Here is a 22491-nt window from a genome sequence, read left to right as displayed (position 1 = left end):
GCACCCCCAAGTGGACTCGTTTGTTTCCATTAGTTTTACCTCCGGGAAGGTCGCTCGTTGTTCCTTCATGTTAGCCAAAATGCTGGACATTGCTTGATCACTTGGGGGACTGGATTTAGCCTTCATAAGTTTGCAGGAGACCTGTTTCGTTGTAAAAAATGGATTGCATGGGTGCATGGGACGAGAGCTTCGTGGGTTCCAAATAAAAGGTAGGCAGTAATGCACCCCTGCTTGACGGTGTTCAAGAAGTACTGCTTTGAACATACCCCTAAAAGCACCACAGCTCGGCTCCATTATATGCCACCACTGCGCAGAAAATCAGCCACACCGGCTGAGGCGCCGCGTTCGGCGGTCACTGTTTCTGCGAAGGCTGCGCGTCGGGCTTTGGGGATGGGGACGCCTCTGAAGAAGCCAGCCGAGAATGCGTCACTCAGCCGCGTGCGCGCATAAGGCGCCCCAGCTCGACTGGGTTGCTCAGTACTGCAGCGTCTGCGAACACCCCCCTAAAGCAGGACGGCTCGGCTCCGTCATAAGCCACACCAGCTGGCTGCGATGAGCCACGATGGCTCACCTCCGACGCGGAAGTGCATCGGACGGGGATGCGGTTTGGCCGTGATCGCATATCATCTGAAACAATTGTGTAATATTGCCCCAAGGGCTCGAAACAATAATGTAATATTGCCCCGGTAACTTCACTCGGTTGTGTGGTGTTCTCCTTTTTGAAAAGAGCTTCCGTGTCAGAAGGGCCGCATTTGTCTCCCATTGTGAGGGTGCACCATGTGTTTTCATTTGCAAATGTCCGGGTGACATCACGACGGAGGATGCAGCCAATATGGCGACCACTTGGATATCATAGAATGATACTTCTGCAACTTTGCGCATGGATGACGCGCTCTCCGCTCACATTTATTTTTTCATATAGACATTGAATTGAATAATGTTATATATATTTTTCATTACAATATCTATTTTAGAATGTTTATAGCGATGGCGCTTGGGCTTTAACACATAATGGGGTTTTTTTCTACCATGAACTCCCCGTTTAAGGTCACACAACAGCATCTCAATTGGATTGAAATCCGGTTGCATGTTGTTGTTTTTATCTAATTCTGTGCCATTATTACCCCTGATGTAATGAGCCGCAAACCTTCCAAAAAGTTCAAATTTTGACTTGTTAGTACACATACTCCAAAACTTTTGAGGATAATCAAGATGCTTTTTGGCAAATGTGAGACGAGCCTTATATTCTTTATTGACAACAGGAGTTTTCACTTGGGAACGGTCCAATGTATGCCGTTTCTTTCTTATGGTAGACTCATGAACACTGGCCTTAACTGAGGCCAGGGAGGCCTGCAGGTCTTTAGATGTTGTTCAAGGTTCTTTTGTGACCTCCTGAATGAGTCATCGTTGCACTCTTGGAGACATTTTAGTTGGTTGTCCACTCCTGGAAAGGTTTGTCACTGTTTACAGTTTTCATCATTTGTGGAGAATGGCTTTGACAATGGTTCACTGGAGCTCCAAAGCTTTGGAAATGGCTTTGTAACCTTTTCCATCTCACCTTTCCCAAATCTGTGGTAATTGACTTTGTTATTTAACAAGGGGGAATTACCTTTTGCGGAGGGTTAGAAAGTTTTTTTTTCCATGTTATTTCCTCCATCTATTTTCTGAGCCAGTTATCCTCATGAGGGTCGGAGGAGTGCTGGACCCTATCCCAGCTGTCATTGGGCAGCTTTTTGTGCCCTAATAAATTGAATTGTCAATTCAAAACTACATTTTGTATTCCCTTAGCTTTTCTGTGAGTGATTTTAAAATTGGTTTGCTGATTTGAAACCTTTGTGTGTAATGTGCAAAAAAAACAAAAACATTAAACCATTGAAATTTTCTGAGCTGCTTATCCTCACGAGGGTCACGGGAATGCTGAAGCCTATCCCAGCTATCTTCAGGCAGGAGGTGGTGTACACCCTGAACTGATTGCCAGCCAATTCCAGAGAGAAAAACAACTAGTTGCACTCACAATCACGCCTACTGGCAATTTAGAGTCTCCAATTAATGCATGCTTTTGGGACGTGGGAGGAAACCGTAGTGCCCAGAGAAAAAACATGTAGGGATGGAGAGAACACTCTAACTCCACACAGGTGGGGCCGGGATTGGAACGCCGCTCCTCAGAACTGTCAGACTAATGTTTTACAGTTGGATTTTTAGTTTTGATGTGGAGCACGTCATTTATAATCATATTGCCGTGGATGGTTGTAGATCAATTTGAATTCCAAAAATTGTAAATACTCTCAAAGAGGATGGTTAAAAAGCAAACAGTTATAACATATTTATAAGCAAGAATTATGTAATTGAACTGATAATAATGAAGTATAAATTGTGCAATTAGGTCATAACGATGCCATACTGGTGTACAGAAGTTCAAAGCATTGGGAAAAAAATCCCCAGTTACTATCAGTCATTGAACTGGAACTAATAGCCCACAGGGTGAGCTATTTCTGGATGTTCTAACAGGGGAATTTGCCATCTTGATCTACATGTGTTTGTGAAAGGGGTGGAGTGTAAAAAAACTAAAGGAATATCTCATCTGCTGGACTTTTCCACTTTTCCACCTCTTTGTCTTACTTTGCAACAGCAAACATCAATGGTTAACATCTTGCTTGTAGTTACAGGTACAGCAATTCTAATTGTTTCTCCGCCTGCTCCCTGCTTTCAGTGCAGATTCCAAAGTCCTTCATTTCTGCCGTGCACTGACAACATTTTGTTTGGCATCTGTAACATACACGCAACCTAATCATGCCCCCCACAAATCACAAGTTATGATTGTTCTGGAAACCTGTCTATTTACCTGCTGAGTTGTCTGTGTACACAAGATATCTAAGGGAGGACTGGTCTCCTTATCAGATAGAGGTCTAGAAAACTGGGTTCTTACCCAAACTCTAAATTATTTACCAGCCAGTCTGAAGAATCTCACCAACTGTTTTGGTAAATCTTTTTCTGACAGAATAAGTAAAGAAGCAATCTTGTCTTTGTGAGTTTTTATTACAAGGAAAAAGGAAACGTCTTTGCAGAGAGAGGAAAATGTCTACATTAGGGGAGTTACACTCATTCTAGCTCAGGGGTCACATGGACGAAAATCTATTACCAAGAGGGCAAGACTGGTAAATCATGGCCTTAAAGGGGAAGTCTGGTCATTTGGATTAATAATGTATCCGATAGGTCATTACATATGTACTGAATGTTGAAAATTTGAGGCAATTACGAATATTCATGGGCGGCGCCATTTTGTCAAGTCACATGATCTACGTGCGCGGATGTGACGTATTACACACGCAAACAAAGAAATCATTGGCGGTTTGCAGTGTCTTCACATGCGGTACCAAAACGATCGGACACAGTAAAATACCTTACTGTATCGCGAAATTTTGTCATAATTCAGATAGAAATCATCCACGCACTGTTCGGCAGCATGTTCTGACCAGTAAGAAAAAGAATTATTTAAGGACCGGAAACCCGAGTGCCCAGAGAAAACCTACACCTGTCATAACCAGAACATGGAGTTGGACCCAAATGCATGACTCGAGAAACAAGGAGGCAGTTCGGGAAATATCTTTATTCAGTCTAGAGTCGGTAACCAGGCAGGCAGTCCACGAGAGCCGCAGTGATAATGACGTCAGGCTCGTGGGGGAGGTCGAGAGACAGGCAGGGGTCGATATGGCGGGACCAGATCAGAGTCGAGGAAGTGTGGGAACAAGGCATCAATGGCAAAGATCTGGCAAAGCCAGACGGTCCTCTGGGTCCTATAAATACTGCAGGTAATTACTGGGGATGTGGCGCAGGTATGTGCCTCCTGATGACTGTTGATGTTTGACCGGCAGGATCATCACAGTAACTACCCCCCCCAACACCACCACCACCTAATGGCAGGCCCCAGACAGCCCAGGCACCCCAGGGTTCTACCATGAACTAGGACAGGATCCTGGAACGCTCTTCCAGGCCATATACCTCCCAGTCCACTAGGGACTGGATCCCAGTCTCCCGCTACGGCGGGACGACAGGAGCTGACGCACCGAGTACACAGGGCCTCCATCGACCATGCAGGGGGGCAGAGGGGGCTTGGCCGGAAGGGAATAACTGAGATGAGCGAGCTGGTTTGAGCAGGCTCACGTGGAACGTGGGATGGACTCTCATAGACCTGGGAGCTTCAGGTAGACAGTGACCAGATGAATTACTTTGTTGATGGGGAATGGACCCACGCACCTGGGAGCTAGCTTGCGAGACTCTGTCTGAAGTGGAAGGCCCCTTGTGGACAACCAGACGCGTTGTCCCACCTTGTATATCGGTGCCCTCCTCCTCTTGCAATCCACCGCGGCCTTGTGGGTGCTACCCATTCGCAACAGCATCCTTTTGCAGCGTCTCACAACCGCGGATGGAGATGGTACCGGGGACTCAGCACCTATGGGTGGGAAGAAAGAAGGGGGGTATGCATGGAGAACGTGGAAGGGAGCCATACCTGTTGATACGGAGGGCAGCGAATTATGGGCGTATTCCACCCATCCGAGGTGCCAGCTCCAGGTGCTATGGTCGCGTGAAGCCAAGCGGCGTAGACAAGTCTCCATATCCTGGTTGATCCTCTCAGTCTGACAATTAGACTCAGGGTGTTGGCCCAAAGTTAGACTTGCCTTTGCCCTGATCAGGGAGCAGAACTCCTTCCAGAAGCGCAATACGAATTGGGGCCCCCTATCCAAACCACGTCAGTCGGTAATCCATGATAGCGGATGACGCTATCAAGCAGGAGTTCAGCAGTACGTTTGGCATCGGTAGTGGTATAAAATGGACTTTCTTAGAGAATCGATCAACCACTGAGAGGACAGCAGTATTAACGTGGCAACATGGCAGGCCCGTCACAAAGTCCCGGGAGATGTGGGACCATGGGTGTGAGGAAACAGGCAGGGGGCGTAGCTCACCCATAGGTCGCAGGCAGGAGGTCTTGTTGGCCATGCAAACGGACACGCGTTGACGTACTCCCGTACGTCCCTCCCGAGGTTCGGCCACCAACACCACTGTTCTATCACCAAATGGGTCTTAGCCATGCCGGGATTGCAAACAGTCCAATATGTGTGAGCCCAGTCTATGAGACTCCTACTCAGTGAGGGTACAACGAACAGTCGATCGGCGGGACATCCAGCCAGCCCGGGAGTGTCTTTCAGAGCATGCCTTACCCGGGTCTCGATCTCCCATGTGAAGCCCGAGACATAGCAAGACGCAGGGAGGATTGAAGCATGCTCACCTTCGGTTTGTTCACCCTCGTGGATTCGGGATAACGCATCAGGCTTGCCGTTCCTTGAACCTGGACGGAACGACAATGTAAAGCGAAACCGGGTAAAGAATAGAGCCCACCTGGCCTGACAACCATTCAGCATCCTGGCAGTCCTGGGATATTCGAGATTTTTGTGATCGGTTAGCACCAGGAACGGCACCTGGAACCCCTCCAGCCAATGCCTCCCCTCTTCCAAGGTGGTCTTGACTACGAGCAACTCACGGTCCCCAACATCCTAGTTCCGCTCCGCCGGAGTCAGCCATTTGGACAGGAAGGTGCAAGGGTGTAGTCTCCCATCCCTCACACTCCTCTGAGAGAGCACTGCCCCCGTCTCCGAGTCCGACGCGTCCACCTCAACGACAAATTGTCTCTCCGGATCAGGCAGATGAGGACCGGAGCTGACGTAGAGCTGGATCTGAGCCTGCTAAAGGCCGCCTGGCAGGCTGCGCCCCACTCAAATGGGTTGTGAGGTGAGGTGAGCATGTGCAACAATGATCCAGATGAACTTACAGTAAAAGTTGGCAAAACTGATGAACCTCCGAACCTCCCTGCGGTTGGTAAGAGTAGGCCACTGGAGGACGGAGTCGACGTTGCTGGGGTCCAGGTGGATCTCTCCTTCTGCTAAAATGAAGCGCAGGAATGTGACGGAAGGTCGATGAAACTCGCACTTCTCCACTTTGACGTAAAGGTCATGCTGCAGTAGTTGCTGTAACACGTCTCGAACGTGCTTGACATGGGAAGCCTCGTCTAGGGAATAAAAACAAAATATCATCGAGGTAGACAAAGACATGTTTGTTCAGCATTTCACGCAGTACATCGTTAATAAATTTTTGAAATACAGCCGGCACGTTGGTCAGACCAGACAGCATCACCAGATATTCATAGTGGCCCGTTGGTGTGTAGAAGGCTGTTTTCCACTCATCCCCTTCGCTGATGCGCACCAGGTGATACGCATTTTGTTGATACAGTTTGCTAAAAATCCGGGCCCCTTGCAACAACTCAAACGCCTTGGCGATTAGGTCAAGAGGGAATCTATTTTTGACAGTTATGTCGTTCAATCCCCGGTAGGTAAGGACGTAAGGTGGCATCTTTTTATTGACAAAGAAGAAGCCGGCCCCCGCAGGTGAAGACGATGGTCGAATGAGATGTTCCTTTCAGTGGATGTATTCAGAACAGCAGTTGCTTTTATTGAAAAATACCATCGTTTTATACTTGACATAATTACCTTGCGGGCCGGATTTGTGGGCTGATCCGGCCTGCGAATTGTACATTTGACACCCCTGGTCTACATTTTATGAGTGTCAAACCTTACTGAAGTCAACGGAAACAATCATCTCTGTCATACAGAAGTGAGACGGAGAGAGAAGAAAAGTAAATTAAAACAATTATGTGCGTGAATGAGAGGGGTGGAAGAGTGAAGCACCAGGGAGAAGAGATAGCAATGGTGGAGGACTTCAAATACTTGGGGTAAACAATACAGAGCAATGGAGAGTGCGGTAAGGAAGTGAAGAACGGGTCCAAGCGGGGTGGAACAGTTGGCGAAAAGGTGTCTGATGTTCTGTGTGACAGAAGAGTATCCGCCAGGATGAAGGGCAAAGTTTATAAAACAGTGGTGAGGCCAGCCATGATGTACGGATTAGAGACGGTGGCTCTGAAGAAACAACAGGAAGCAGTACTTGAGGTAGCAGAAATGAAGATGTTGAGGTTCTTGGTTGGTATGAACAGGTTGGATAGGATTAGAAATGAGCTCTTTAGTGGGACAGCCAAAGTTTGATGTTTTGGAGACAAGGTTAGAGAGAGCAGACTTCGATGGTTTGGACGCATTCAGAGACAAGAGAGTGAGTATGTTGGTAGAAGGGTGCTGAGGAAGGAGCTGCCAGGCAAAAGAGCGAGAGGAAGACCAAAGAAAAGGTTGATGGATGTTGTGAGGGAGGACATGAGGACAGTGGGTGTTAGAGAGGAGGATGCACGAGATTGGCTTAGATTGAAAAAGATGACACGCTGTGGCGACGCCTAATGGGACAAGCCAAAAGAAAAAGAAGAAGAAGATCTCTGTTCAGCTGCACTCAATTTATCTTTATCGAAAAACATCTACGAGTCACAACATGGCAAGAAAAGAACAAGCAGTCATATTGGAACGTTAGAAGGTTGCATGAAACTAAGAGAAGAGCAGTGTTCCCTTGCTACAACGTGGTTCACTTCGTGCGGCCTCTCAATTACACAGATCGCGAGGAAGTTTTGGTCGATCATGCCAAAAAAAAAAAAATAAATCATCAGCCTATCATCCATCTCGTCGCTTGATTTAGGTGTGCCAGATGCGCCGATCACACGCACAAAAATGCGCATTCTTGCAAGGTGAATCATATTTATAGTCTCTCTTTTGCTTTCTACCCCCGCAATAGGCTGGCTGCTCGAAAAATAGATCTTTGGGTAAAAATGTATGGCCAGCCCTGACAGAGGGAAAACCCAAATCATCCCGATTGTCTCAGTGATTGTAGACCATTGCCAACCGCCTTAAATTCTGGGCAGTCAGCGCGGGGGGCGAATGGCAGGCCCCATGACGTTTCGGCACACCTGTAAAACACATTGTGGGTTTCACGACGCATTTTTCCTATGTTACGACGTGGCAGCAGTCACGGGACTTAGGGCGGTTGATTGCACCAAAAAAAAAAAGAGGGTCCATACAGGTGCATTACAAAAATGAGAAAAGGATTTCTACAGGTTGGCCAGAGAGATGGGAAGGATGTGCAGCAGGTAAGGGTGATTAAGGATAGAAATGCAAATGTGTTGAATGGTGCCAAATAGATGGAAAGAATACTTTGAGAACTTAATTAATGAAGAAAATGGGAGAGTAGAGTAGAAGAGTCCAGTATGACGGACCAGGAAGTGGCAATGATTAGTAAGGGGGAAGTTAGAAAGGCACTGAACAGGATGAAAAATGGAAAAGCAGTTGGTCCTGATGACAAACCTCTGAAGGTCGAGAAGCAATTTGGAAAGGTGGCTCTGGAGTTTTTGACCAATTTATTCAACAGAACACTAGCAGCCGACAAGATGCCTGAAGAATGGAATGAATGAAAGAATGAAAAGTGTGCTGGTTCGCATTTTTAAGAACAAAGGCGATGTTCAGAGCTGTGGAATCTATATAATAAAGAGGATCAGCCACACAATGAAGTTATGGGAAAGACTAGTGGTGGCTAGATTCAGGACAGAAGTAAGTATCTCCGAGCAACAGTATGGTTTCATGCCTAGAAACAGTACCAGAGATGCCTAATTGGCTTTGAGGATGCGAGTGGAAAAGTCCAGAGAAGGTCAGAAGGAGCTACATTGTATCTTTGTGGATCGAGACAAAGCCTATGACAGAGTACCAAAAGAGTATGGTACTGCATGTGTAAGTCTAGTGTGGCGGAGCAATATGTCAGATTAGTATAGGACATATTTGAGGACAACTGAACAGTGATGAGGTGTGACGTAGGTGTGACAAGAATTTTAAAGTGCCACTGATACCTAAAACATGAACTTTAGTATGTTGTTAACCCAAAAAAACAGCCGGAATGGATCCATTCGTTTGTTCACAGCATGCCAGAATGTTGTCGGATATCGATTTTTTCATCTCCCGCTATCAAAATTAATTCAACTGTTTGAAGTTGAAGAACCAGAGAGTGACGTTTTTTTGTATACACCTACAGCAGCGCAGTCAAGTGTCTTTACCTCTGTACCGGTGAGAAATTACCCGTTTTTTCTGCCAAAATGCCGGCTCGTTGTGTTGCTGGATTGAACACTCAGGAGGATGAATTCACTCTTCACACGTTTCCAAAAGACTTGTCCGGAGAAATGCAATGCATCGGTGCAAAGGAAAAGAGCATTGTGGGTTCCAAATGACAGGTAGGTGTGTATAGAACTATTAAAAAAAAGAAGTGGTGGGGACTAATTTGTCTCAGAGTTTATAGCATATGTTACATGTGAATTTAGAATAAATCCCCTTGGTCAAACCAACAAAATATAACAAAGCACTTATATTGCGTTTAAGACAATTGAATCACACACAATACAATATAACACAAAAAAAAAAAATAAATGTACAAAGACAGTTTAGTAGTGTGTCATAGGAGCTAACTAACCAAATGATGTATAGTTACCAAGTTATTTCCTGCAAATATTTTGGAAAAAGCAGACTTCGATGGTTTGGACATGTTCAGAGGCGAGAGAGTGAGTATATTGGTAGAAGGGTGCTGAGGATGGAGCTGCCAGGCAAAAGAGTGAGAGGAAGACCAAAGAGAAAGTTGATGGATGTGGTGAGGGAAGACATGAGGGCAGTTGGGGTTAGAGAGGAAGATGCAGGAGATTTGCTTGGATTAAAAAGATGACACGCAGTGGCAACCCCTAACAGGACAAAGCGTTGGCCACTGCCATTAGCGGTGGCGCGAGTCGCTGTTAGCGGTGGTGTGGCCCGCCGTTTACCCTGAAACAGAGGTGGGCCAGGCGGGGAAGAGAAAGGAGCTCCCCACCCACCGGCCACCAGTGTGCGGGTACCCCTGATTTATTTACTTCGCCCAGCATAGGTCCTCCTGAGCACGCTACATATACAAGACTTATAAAAGGTTTCAGAAATCAAACAGTTACGGGCCAGTTTTTTTATATTTCATTGGGTTTCTCGTCCTCCTCGTCTGTCTGTCGGGGAGTCTGTTGTTAGTTAGAAGTAATCCTCATATTGTCTAAATATGGCTCGAAATGATATGGTAAAATGTCCCCAGTCGCTTTATTCGCTTCTGAAATGTTCTATTCCTCAAAAAGAGCTTTAGTCTCAGAAGGGGTGTCAGAAAAATACAAAAATTGCTCTTGTTCATCTCCCATAGCATTTGGTACAGAGTGTTTTCTATGGCGACTGCCCCAATGTGACATCTCCAAATGACGTCACAGACAATATGGCCAATACTGGGATGTCGAGTCATACTTTCGCTAGTTTGCGCTTTAATAAAATGCTCCCAGCTTACTTTTTCCTACTCTAATTATCATCAAAGTGATTAATATATATAGTTTTGATAACAATCCCTATTTTAAAATGTATATGTGGTGTCAGTGGCACTTTAAGGTGGAGGTGGGACTGCATCAGGGGTCAGCTCCGAGCCCTTTCCTCTTTGCTGTGATAATGGATAGGTCACAGATGTTATTAGACTGGAATCCCCTTGGATCATGATGTTCGCAGATGACTTTGTGATCTGCAGTGAAAGCAGGGAGCAGGTGGAGGAACAATGAGAAAGATGTAGGAATGCACTGGAAAGGAGAGGAATGAAAATTAGCCAAGGTAAAACAGCATACAGTATATGTGCATGAACGAAAGGTGTGAAGGGGTAACAGTGAGGCTACAGAGAGAAGAGATAGAGACAGTGGAGGACCTCAAATACTTGATGTCAACATCCATCCATCCATCCATTTTCTACCGCTTCTCCAGGTCGGGTCGTGGGCGAAATAGCTTCAGCAGGTATACCCAGACTTCCCCTTCCCCAGCTACTTCTTCCATCTCTTCCTCGTGCCCATAGGTGAGGGTAGGAACATTGATCGACTGGTAAATTGAGAGCTTCGCCTTTTGGCTTAGCTCCCTCTTCACGACAACAGACTGATACAAAGTCTGCATCATTGCAGACACTGCAATTATCCGTCTTTTGATCTCCCGCTCTATTTTTCCCTCACTCATGATCAAGACCCCAAGATACTTGAACTCCTCCACTTGGAGCAGGATCTCATCCCCACCACCATTTTCTGACTGAGAACCATGGTTTCAGATTTGCAGGTGCTGATTCTCATTCCGGCCGCTTCACACTCAGCTGCGAACCACTCCAGTGAGAGTTGGATATCGTGGCTTGATAAAGCCAACAGAACCACATCATTGGCAAAGAGCAGAGATGCGAAGCTGAGGCCACCAAACCGGACACATTCTAACAAGAGGCTAAACCCAAAATACACAGCTCATGAGACCTGGTACAGTTTGGGAAGTGCCTTTATTCAGTCCACGGTCAAAACACAGGCAGGCAGTCCAGAGAAGCAGCAGTATCAAAATCAGCAGGCAAGAAAGCAGGGTCGTTATCGAGGCAGGGTTCAGTACACAGAGTAGCAAGGACATAGACAAAGCCTTGCGGGAACGTGACGTAGTAGTACAACAATGTGGTAAGGACCAGACCGCACGCGTGGCCATATATACATAGACTGTAATCACTGATACGCAGGTTCGCACATCTGCTCCAATGAGCAGATGCACGCCGCATTGGGGACAGACACATCCATGACAGTACCCCCTCCCCCCAACGGATGGCCGAGGAGCCTCAGGATGCGATGCATGGAAGCCCCTAATGATGGAGGGGTCGACCACGAACAGGGAAGGGATCCACGACCACTCCTCGGGACCGTAGCCTTGCCAGCCTACCAGGTACTGCACTCCCCACCCCTGACAGCGTGACGACACAGTGTAGACAGGACCCCCGTCTGCCATCTGGGGTGAGGAGGGGGCCTGGGAGGTGGGACCAACAAGGACACTTCAGCCGGCTTGAGAAGGCTGACGTGAAAAACCGATGGATCGCATCGATTTTGGAGTTTTCATTTCATGGGGACCAGGTTTCTCATCTTCGCAATTCGGAACGGGCGGACGAACCTGGGAACAAGCTTCCATGATTCCACCCAGAGTGGGAGGCCCTTCGCTGACAGCCAGACACGCTGGCCCACTTTGTAATCAGTGCCATCACCCTCTTACGGTCTGCCGGGGCCTTATAGAAGCGTCCTTGTGCAGAACCTAAACCAATGAGTTGGAGTCCATAGATGGGAAAAGAGAGGGTGGATAGCCGTGCACGACATGGAAGGGAGACATACGGTGGATGCAGAGGGAAGGGAATTATGAGACTATTAGATCCAACTTGTGACCACGGACGTCGAGGAACGGGCAGAGGGCATAGCTCCCCGGAGGGGCGTTGTCGGGAGGGTTTGATTGCTGTGCAAACCGGACACGCGTTGACGTACTCTAACGTCCTTTTTTATATTCAGACACCAGAAATGTTGCTCTGTTACAGACTGTGTTTTGGCCATTCCTAGGTGACACACAGTGCGATTCGTGTGGGCCCAGTCAATTACGCTTCCCCTGAGTGGGGAAATTACAGATACTGTGAAGAAAATGGGTATTTGAACACCCTGCAGTATTGCAAGCTCTCCCACTTATAAATCATGGAGGGGTCTGAAATTTTCCTCCTAGGTGCATGTCCACTGTGAGAGAGATAATCAAAAAAGAAAAATCCAGAAATCACAATGTATGATTTTTTTGAAGGATTTATTTGTGTGATACAGCTGCAAGTAGGTATTTGAACACCTATCTATCAGCGAGAATTCTGACCCACAAAGACCTGTTAGTCCGCCTTTGAAAGTCAACCTCCACTCCATGTATTATCCTGAATTAGATGGATCTGTGTGAGGTCGTTAGCTGCATCTTTCTTTCTTCTTTTTCTTTCGGCTTGTCCCATCAGGGGTCAACTATAGTGTGTCATCTTTTTCCCATCTAAGCCTATCTTGTGCATACTCCTCTCTAACACCCACTGTCCTCATGTCCTCCCTCACAACATCCATCGACCTTTTCTTTGATCTTCCTCTCGCTCTTTTGCCTGGCAGCTCCATCCTCATCACCCTTCTACCAATATACTCACTCTCTTGCCTCTGAACATGTCCAAACCATCGAAGTCTACTCTCTCTAACCTTGTCTCCAAAATATCCAAATTTGGCTGTCCTTCTAATGAGCTCATTTCTAATCATATCTAACCTGTTCACACCAAGGGAGAAGCTCAGCATCTTCATTTCTGCTACCTCAAGTTCTGCTTCATGTTGCTTCTTCAATGCCACCATTTCTAATCCGTACATTCTGGCCGGCCTCACCACTGTTGTATAAACTTTGCCCTTCATCCTGGTGGATACTCATCTGTCAAATAGAACACCTTCGCTATCTCTTCTCCCTGGAGCTTCACTCTTCCTCCGTCGCCCCTCTCGTTCACACACATGTATTCTGTTTTACTTCGGCGAATGTTCATTCCTCTCCTTTCCAGTGCGTACCTCCATCTTTCTAAATGTTCCTCCGCGTATTCCCTGCTTTCACTGCAGATGACAATATCATCTGCGAACATCATGTTCCAAGGGGAATCCAGTCTAACCTCATCTGTCAGCCTATCCATTACTACCGCAAATAGGAGGGGCTCAGCGCGGAACCCTGATGCAGTCCCACCTCCACCTTAAATTATTCTGACACACCAACGGCAGATCTTACCGCTGTTCTGCTGTCCTCATACATGTCCCTTACTATTCTAAAATATTTCTCCGCCACACCAGACTTGCACATGCAGTTCCACAGTTCCTCTCTGTCATAGGCTTTCTCTAGGTCTACAAAGATACAATGTAGGTCCTTCTGACCTTCTCTGTACTTTTCCATGAGCATCCTCAAGGGAAATAGCGAATCTGTGGCACTCTTTCGAGGCATGAAACCATACTATTGCTCGCAGATACTTACTTCTATCCTGAGTCTAGTCTCCACTACTCTTTCCCATAACTTCATTGTGTGGCTCATCATCTTTATTCCTCTGTAGTTTCCACATTTCTGAACATCGTCTTTGTTCTTAAAAATGGGTACTAGCACACTTTTCCTTCATTCTTCAGCCATCTTCGCTCCTTTTGGTATTCAATTGAATAAGTTGGTCAAAAACTCCACAGCCAACTCACCAAATTGCTTCCATACCACCATTGGTATGTCATCGGGACCAACTGTCTTTCCATTTTTCATTCTGCTCTGTTCCTTTCTAACTTCTTCCTTATGAATCAATGCCACTTCCCGGTCATTTATGCTTGCCTCTTCTACTCTACCTTGTCTCTCATTTTCTTCATTCATTAACTTCTCCAAGTACTCTTTCCATCTATTTAGCACAATACTGACACCAGTCAACATATTTCCATCGCTATACTTGATCACCTGTACTTGCTGCACATCCTTCCAATTTCTATCCCTCTGTCTGACCAACCTTTAGAGCTCCTTTTCTCCTTCTTTCGTATCCAACCTGGAGTAAATGTCTTCATGTGCCTCTTTTTTAGCCTTCGCCACCTCTACCTTTGCGCTACGACGCATCTCAATCTCATCCTTATGCATCTCCTCGGTCCTCTCCATGTCTCACTTCTTCTTCGCTCATCTCTTACCTTGGATGACTTCTTGTACTTTGGGTTTACACCACCAAGTCTCCTTCTCCCCTTTCCTACCAGAAGACACCCCAAGTAATCTCTTGCCTCTCTGAATACCTTTGGAGTAGTATTCCAGTCTTCTGGGAGCTCTTCCTGTCCATCTCGAGCCTGTCTCACCTCTTTCAGCATGCCCACACAACATTCTTCCTTTCTCAACTTCTCCCACCTGATTCTCTGGTCTACCATTGTCTTCTTAGTCATCCTACCCACTACCAGAGTCGTCCTACACACCACCATCCTATGCTGTCGAGCTACACTCTCCTCCACCACAACCTTACAGTCGGTAACCTCCTTCAGATTACACTGTCTGCACAAAATATAATCCAACTGCGTGCTTCCACCTCCGCTCTTGTGGGTCACTCTATGTTCCACTCTCTTCTGGAAATAAGTGTTCACCACTGCCAATTTCATCCTTTTTGCGAAGTCCACCACCATCTGCCCCTCAAAGTTCCTTTGCTGAATGCCGTACTTACCCATTACTTCTTCATTGCCCCTGTTTCCTTCGCCAACATGTCCATTGAAATCTGCACCTATTACAACTCTCTCTCTCTCTCTCTGGGATGCTTCCAGAATTTCTATTTCAACTTGAGGTTACATGCTACCTGTGGGTCATAGCTGCTAATCACATTATACACAATACCCTCAATTTCATATTTCAGCCTCATCACTCAACAAGTATTTCAACACCTGAGAAAACCAATGTTAATATTTGGTACAATAGCCTTTGTTTGCAATGACAGAAGTCAAACATTTCCTGTAGTTGTTCACCAGGTTTGCCCACACTCCAGGAGGGATTTTGGCCCACTCCTCCACACAGATCTTCTCTCGATCCGACAAGTTTCTAGGCTTTTGATGAGAAACACAGAGTTTCAGCTCTCTCCAAAAATTTTCTATTGGGTTCAGGTCAGGAGACTGGCTAGGCCACGCCAGAACCTTGATATGCTTCTTACGGAGCCACTCCTTGGTTTTCCTGACTGTGTGCTTCGGGTCATTGTCATGTTGAAAGACCCAGCCACGACCCATCTTCAATGCTCTGACTGAGGGAAAGAGGTTGTTCCCCAAAATATCACAATACACGGCCGCGGTCATCCTCTCCTTAATACAGTGCAGTCGTCCTGTCCCATAAAGAAAAGCATGATGCTACCACCCCCATGCTTCAAAGAAGGGATGGTGTCCTTGGGATGGAACACATCATTCATCTTCCTCCAAACACGGTTAGTTGAATTATGACCAAAAAGTAACATTTTGGTCTCATCTGACCACAAAATCTTCTCCCATGACTCCTCTGTATCATCCAAATGGTCATTGGCAAACTTAAGACGGGTCTTGACATGTGCTACTTTAAGCAGGGGAGCCTTGCGTGCCATGCATGATTTCAAACCAAGACGTCTTAGTGTATTACCAACAGCCACCTTGGAAACGGTGGTTGCAGCTCTTTTCAGGTCATTGAGAAAGTCCTGTTGTGTAGTCCTCACCTTTCTAAGGATCTCTAAGCCCCACGAGGTATCTTGCATGGGGCTCCACTCTGATTGAGATTGACCATCATGTTTAGCTTTTTCCATTTTCTAAAGACTGCTCCAACAGTCTTCTTGGCAATTTCTCTATAGCCCTTTCCAGCTGAGTGGAGTTGTAAAATTTTGTCTCTGGTGTCTTTGGACATCTTTTTGGTCTTGGCCATTTAACAAGTTTGAGTCTTACTGATTGTATGGGGTAGACAGGTGTCTTTATGCAGCTAATGACTGATTCAGGATAATACATGGAGTGGAGGTGGACTTTTAAAGGCAGACTAACAGGTCTTTGAGGGTCAGAATTCTAGCTGATAGACAGCTGTTCAAATACTTATTTGCAGCTGTATCACACAAATAAATCTTGAAAAAAACCTTACATTGTCTTTTCTGGATTTTTGGTGGAACTCACTCTTTTCAGCCTTGACGCAATAGCTGTTGTAACACCGCACAAACGTGCCTAACATTGGATTTTTTGTCCAGGGACAAAGTCAGGATGTCGTCTTGGTACACAAAATATATATGTTGAGCATTTCTCGTAAAACGTCATTGACAAAATTTTGGAAATATGGCTGGTGGGTTTGTGAGTCCAAAGGGCATCACCATGTATTCATAATGCCCCATGCACATGTTTAAAGCAGTCTTCCACTCATCCCCCTCTCTGATCCGCAGCAGGTGGTACCCATTCCTCAAGTCCAGCTTGGCAAAAATTTTGGCCCTCTTCAGAAGTTCGAAGGCTGTGGAAATGAGGGGGAGAGGGTACCCGTTCTTTATACTGATGTCATTCAGTCCTTGGTAATCAATGCAGGGCCGCAGGGTCTTGTCCTTCTTTTCCTTAAAAAAGAAGCCTGCCCCAGCCAGTAACAATGGGGGCCGGATCAGTCCTGCAGCCAGCGACTCCTCCACGTATGCTTTCATGGCTTGATGCTCCGGACACTTGGAAAATACTTCCCTCAGGTCATGGTAACAGGGAAGACTGAAGACAGGTCCGGCTCATCTCGTGAGGTTTGACCCGCCTCTTTCCTCCCCACCTCCTGGGACGAGAGGCACGTGTGTGCGCACTTAGCTCTCCAGAACTTGATGTGTCTGGTCGACCAGTCAATATGGGGATTTTGTATTCTCAGCCAGGGACTCACCAAGATTATGTTATGACCCACAGTGTCAAAAACATAGAAACTGATACGTTCCGCATCTGAATCCTGAAATGTCAGGGTGAGCCTCTGAGTGCGGTGGGTCATTTTGCCAAGGAAACTGCCATTTGCCATGTAAGCCTTACAAGGGCGCTGTCCTGTGAAGGTCCTTAGACCCATGCTTTTGACCAGCTGAGAATTTAAAAGATTGGCATTCGAACCCAAGTCTATGTACGCCGTTGTCCTGAGTGACTGTCCTCCCGAACACAGAGTGTCAAGAAGTGCTTCTTCCGGACTGTCCTGAATGAGGTTGAGACTCATCCTAGTCAGGGTTCTGGGTGAGGTACCAGCCAGTTTGATCGGACAGTGGGTCACTGTGTGCCCCGACTGCCCGCAGTTGAAACAGAGGCCCTCCCTCTGCCGGCTTAGGCATTCCTCGGGTGACGGGTGGTGGTGGTCCAGCTTCCTGAGTTTCTCCACTTCATTAGACGTATCTTGAGGTGTCTCAGCATCCCTTGATATGCGTAGGGGTATCCTTCCGCCAGGCGCTGTCCTGCTTCCGTTCCATGAATCTTATGTCTATTTTCAAAGTGAGAGGGACGAGTGCATCCCGGTCAATCGGCAAGTCCAGCGGGACCTGTTGGTCCTTTACCATGGGGGACAGCCCTTGAAAGAATGCATCTAAGAGCGCCCTGTTGTTCCACTGCCTTTCGGCTGAGAGAATGTGGAAATCAATGGCGTAGTCGGAGACCCAGTGTTTGCGTTGCCCCAGCATGATCAAGGAGTTCGCCGCTTCGCATTCAGCGGATGCAAACTGGAACACTTGCGCCATGGACTTCACAAAGGCCGCCCATGTTCGACACGTGTCCGCGTTGTGGCTACACTCAGTAGTTGCCCATGTTTCGGAAAGGCAGCTGGCCGCAACTCAAAGTGGAGCTCGCACTGTATGACAAAAGTCTTGAGATTATCATAGTCCCCCTGAAAAATGCTCAGGACCCCGAATGTGCGCCGGGAACTGCAGGGAGAGGCTGGCTCGGGGACATGCAGCTGCCGGTCCTGGACTGGCGTCAGCTCCATTGGGAAGGGTTGCGGGCAAGGTATCAAGATGGGTCATTACCTCCCGCAGCTGGCGAGAAATTGTCTGGAGAATTTCTTCATGTTCAGCGAGACGCCGACCTTGAATTTGTAGGGCGTCGTGCACTGGATCAGAGTCTGCTGGGTCCATGTCATGGCCAGATCATTCTGTCATGACCAGAAAATGAACCCAAAATGCACAACTCACGACACCAAGTACAGTCCGGGAAGCATCTTTATTCAGTCCAAAGTCAAAACAGGCGGGCAGTCCAAAGAAGCAGTAGTACCAAAATCAGTAGTCGAAAAGGCAGGGCCGTTAATGAGGCAGGGTTCGGTACACAGAGTAGCAAGGACATAGACAAAGGGTTGCGGGAACGTGACATAGTAATACAACGATCTGGCAAGGACCAGACCGCACACGTGGCCATATATAGATGGACTGGAATCACTGAGACGCAGGTGTTTGCATTTGCTCGTTGGAGCAAGTCCACGCCGCTTCAGGGACAGACACACACATGATAACTGGTGAAAAAGGGCAGCCTTGGCGGAGTCCAACTCTCACTGAAAATGAGTCTAACTTATTGCTGGCAATGTGGACCAAACTCTGACACCGGTTGTACAGGAACCGAACAGACCATATCAGAAGGTTCGGTACCCCATACTCCCGAAGAACCCCCCGCAAGACTTCCTGAGGGACACAGTCAAATGCCTTGTCCAAGTCCACAAAATTCATGTAGACTGGTTGGGCAAACTCCCATGGACCCTCAAGGATTCTGCCAAGGTTGTAGAGCTTGTCCACCCTTCCACGGCCAGGACGAAAACTACAATGCTCCTGCTGAATCCAAGATTTGACTTCAGGACGGGCCCTCCTCTCCAGCACCGCTGAATAGACCTTACCAGGGAGGATGAGGAGTGTGATCCCCCGATAGTTGGAACACACCCTCAGCTTCCCCTTCTTAAAAAAAGTGGGGTACCACCCCAGTCTTCCAATCCAGAAGCACTGTCCCCGATGTCCATGCGATGTTGCAGAGGCATGTCAACCAGTACAGCCTCACAGCATCCAGAGCCTTTAGGAACTCCAGGCGAATCTCATCCACCCCTGGGGCCCTCACACCAAGGAGCTTTTTAATCACCTCGGTGACCTCAACCCGAGATAGAACGGTCCTCCTTAGAGAACCCAGACTCAGCTTCCTCATGGGAAGGAGTTTTGATGAAATTGAGGGTCTTTGAAGTATTCTCCCCACTGACTCACAACATCCCAAGTTGAGGTCAGCAGTCCCCCATTCTCAATAAACACAGTGTTGATGGTGCACTGCTTCCCTCTCCTGAGACGCTGGACCAGAATTTCCTCAAAGCCATCTTGAAGTCATTCTCCATGGCCTCACCTAACTCCTCCCGCGCTCGGGTTTTTACCTCAGTGACCACTGAAGCTGCATTCCGCTTGGACAGCCGCTACTATAGGCTGCCTAGGGAGTCCCACATCCCAAAAATGCCCGATAGGACTCCTTCTTCAGCTTGACAGCATCCCTCACTGTTGGTGTCCACCGTGTTCGGGGATTTCCACCACGACGGGCACTGACCACCTTACGACCACAGTTCTGGTCAGCTGCCTCAGCAATGGAAGCACAGGACATCATCCACTCGGACTTAATGTACCCCACCTCCCAGGAACATGAGCAAAGTTCTTTCGGAGGTGGGAGTTGAAATTCCTTCCGGGGTTTTGGAGTCGTACGTTCTCCAGTCCCTCACCTAGGACCTTTTTGCCATGGGTGACCCTACCAGGGGCGTGAAGCCCCTGACAACTTAGCACCTAGGATCATCTGGACACACAAACCCCTCCACCACGATAAGGTAACAGCTCGAGGAAGGGGTCAACAATCCAGAGAAAATGTTAACTGTGGTAAGGAAGTGAAGAAATGGATCCAAGCAAGTTAGAACAGTTGGCGGATTGTGTGAGGTGTTTAATATGACAGAAGAGTCTCTGCTAGGATAAAGGTTGAAGTTTATAAAACAGTGGTGAGGTCAGCCATGATTTACGGATTAGTAAATGGCACTGAAGAGACAACAGGAAGTAGAGCTGGAGGAGGGAAAAATCAAGATGTTGAGGCTCTCTCAAGGAGCGCGGAGGTTGGATAGGATTAGAAATGACCTCATTAGAGGGACAGCCAAAGTTGGATGTTTTGGAGACAAGGTTCAAGAGAGCAGACTTCGATTGTTTGCACGTGTCCAGAGGTGAGAGAGTGAGTATGTTGGTAGAAGGGTGCTGAGGATGGAGCTGCCAGGCAAAAGAGCTAGAGGAAGACCAGAGAAACAGTTGATGGATCTTTTGAGGCAGGACATAAGGACAATGGGTGTTAGAGAGGAAGATGCAGGAGATAGGCTTAGTTGGAAAAAGATGACACGCTGGGGCGACCCCTAATGGGACAAGCTGACAGGAGAAGGAGAAGAAGAAGATCCAAGTGCCTCTTGGAAAAGAAAACAAAATAAACGTCCGCAGTATGAAAGCTCACATGAATCCCATCATGGTCTCTTATTATTTCAATTAGAGATGCCCTTTTGTTCTCATGCATACGCAAAAGCAAGAGTGAAGATGAAGGGGAAGATGTAAAATTGACATCACTTAATGGTTTAGGTCTTGAATACATTAAAGACATGCTATTGGAATATAACATGAGACAGGTTCTGAGATCTGCTGACTCAGATCAAACGACGACTCACCAAGTCCAAGGCAAACACGGGAAAGCAGCTTTTAGCTGATGTTCTGCAGGCAAATGGAATAAGTTGCCAAAACAATTTAAGTAAGCCCCAAATCTCAATGTCTTTAAGTCCAGGTTGAAATACTTTTGTTTGCTTTTTAGAACATTTCCAATTCTGAATGATCTTTGTTGATTGTATTTTTTTATTTTTTTCTCTGTTTTTTAATTTTTCCAAGATGTCTTATTTTTGTCTTTATTGTTTAATCGTGTTCGTCACACTGAGTTACCGTGTGTATGGCATGTGTTGCATAAATCTATCAATAAATTTGTTTTTCTATTCCAAAACATAAAACCCATTGGACTGCGCTGCATTTTCATAATGGAGACAGAGATGGACAAGAGAGGATAATCCTATATCTTCATTATCATTTTGACTTTTTTAACAATCACATTCAACTCATGTAATGAGTGTGATTGTCCAATTTTGAAATATTATTTTATTCAAGACTCAAGTGTCCTTTTAATCAAGTGTGCATTTTAACAAAAAAAGGCAAAAGATCACAGGTCACAAACATCTAGTGATGCTGCTGGAGAACGTCCATTCATTTATTAAACCCACCCTGTCAACAAAAGAGAGCCCCAAAATTATCTTCTTTACTAACCATGTCCCTTTGTGGAGCAAAACTGGTTCTGGCTCTTGTTAGTAGGTCTGGAGTGACTTTGTTTCACTTTGTTTGAGACACAGAAGGCTTTTCATGCTCCAGGACAGATCGATTTACAGGTTCTGACAGAGGTCTTGGCTCAGAAAGCAGACCATTGTTAAGAGAGCATCATATCTTTTCACCACAATAAACTTATTGCTGTGACACAGAACCATCCATGAAAAAAAATTTTACACTTTATAGCAAACACAAACGAAGATTGTAGATACAGATGGAGTCAAAAAGTAACACTCCCAAGTCTCAAGCTTTTGCTTATCATGGGCGTGCATACTTGCACTGCATGTCCATTTTACCTGACTTGTTGACTCTTGGGTAAGGTATAAAGATGTTGCTGGAGGTATGCAGAAGTAGATGCAAGAACAAAGCATATGGTCACATTGTGCTCACAATAAATCCCCTCTAAGGTTCAACTGCCTGCACACATTTACATACACCCACACATTCTCACATCCAATGCATGTATATTTCTGCTGACCAGTTAGCATCTGTACTAAAAGCTTTGCATAATTTTCAACTTTATTCTTTTGGTAATCTTTGTCCAAGACCATGACAAAGGTTTAGGGTTGCTGGACCTAAATAGACTTAGTTCTGATTCAAATGAATGATGGTGCTAAAAGAACTTTTTTTTGCAGTGAACATTTTCAGTTTTAATTATAACATGTTCTTGTCATTTTCTTCAGATTTTTTATGTAGTTTATTGAGTTATGATATGCTAAAAATGTTCAGTTTATGTCCAAAAATTATGAATTTCTGCACAAATTTATATATATATATGTGTGTGTATATATATATAGTCCCAAC

This window comes from Syngnathoides biaculeatus, chromosome 14 (genome assembly GCF_019802595.1).
Source record: "Syngnathoides biaculeatus isolate LvHL_M chromosome 14, ASM1980259v1, whole genome shotgun sequence".
Classification (NCBI taxonomy): Eukaryota; Metazoa; Chordata; class Actinopteri; order Syngnathiformes; family Syngnathidae; genus Syngnathoides; species Syngnathoides biaculeatus.
Note: the sequence above shows the minus strand (reverse complement) of the source record.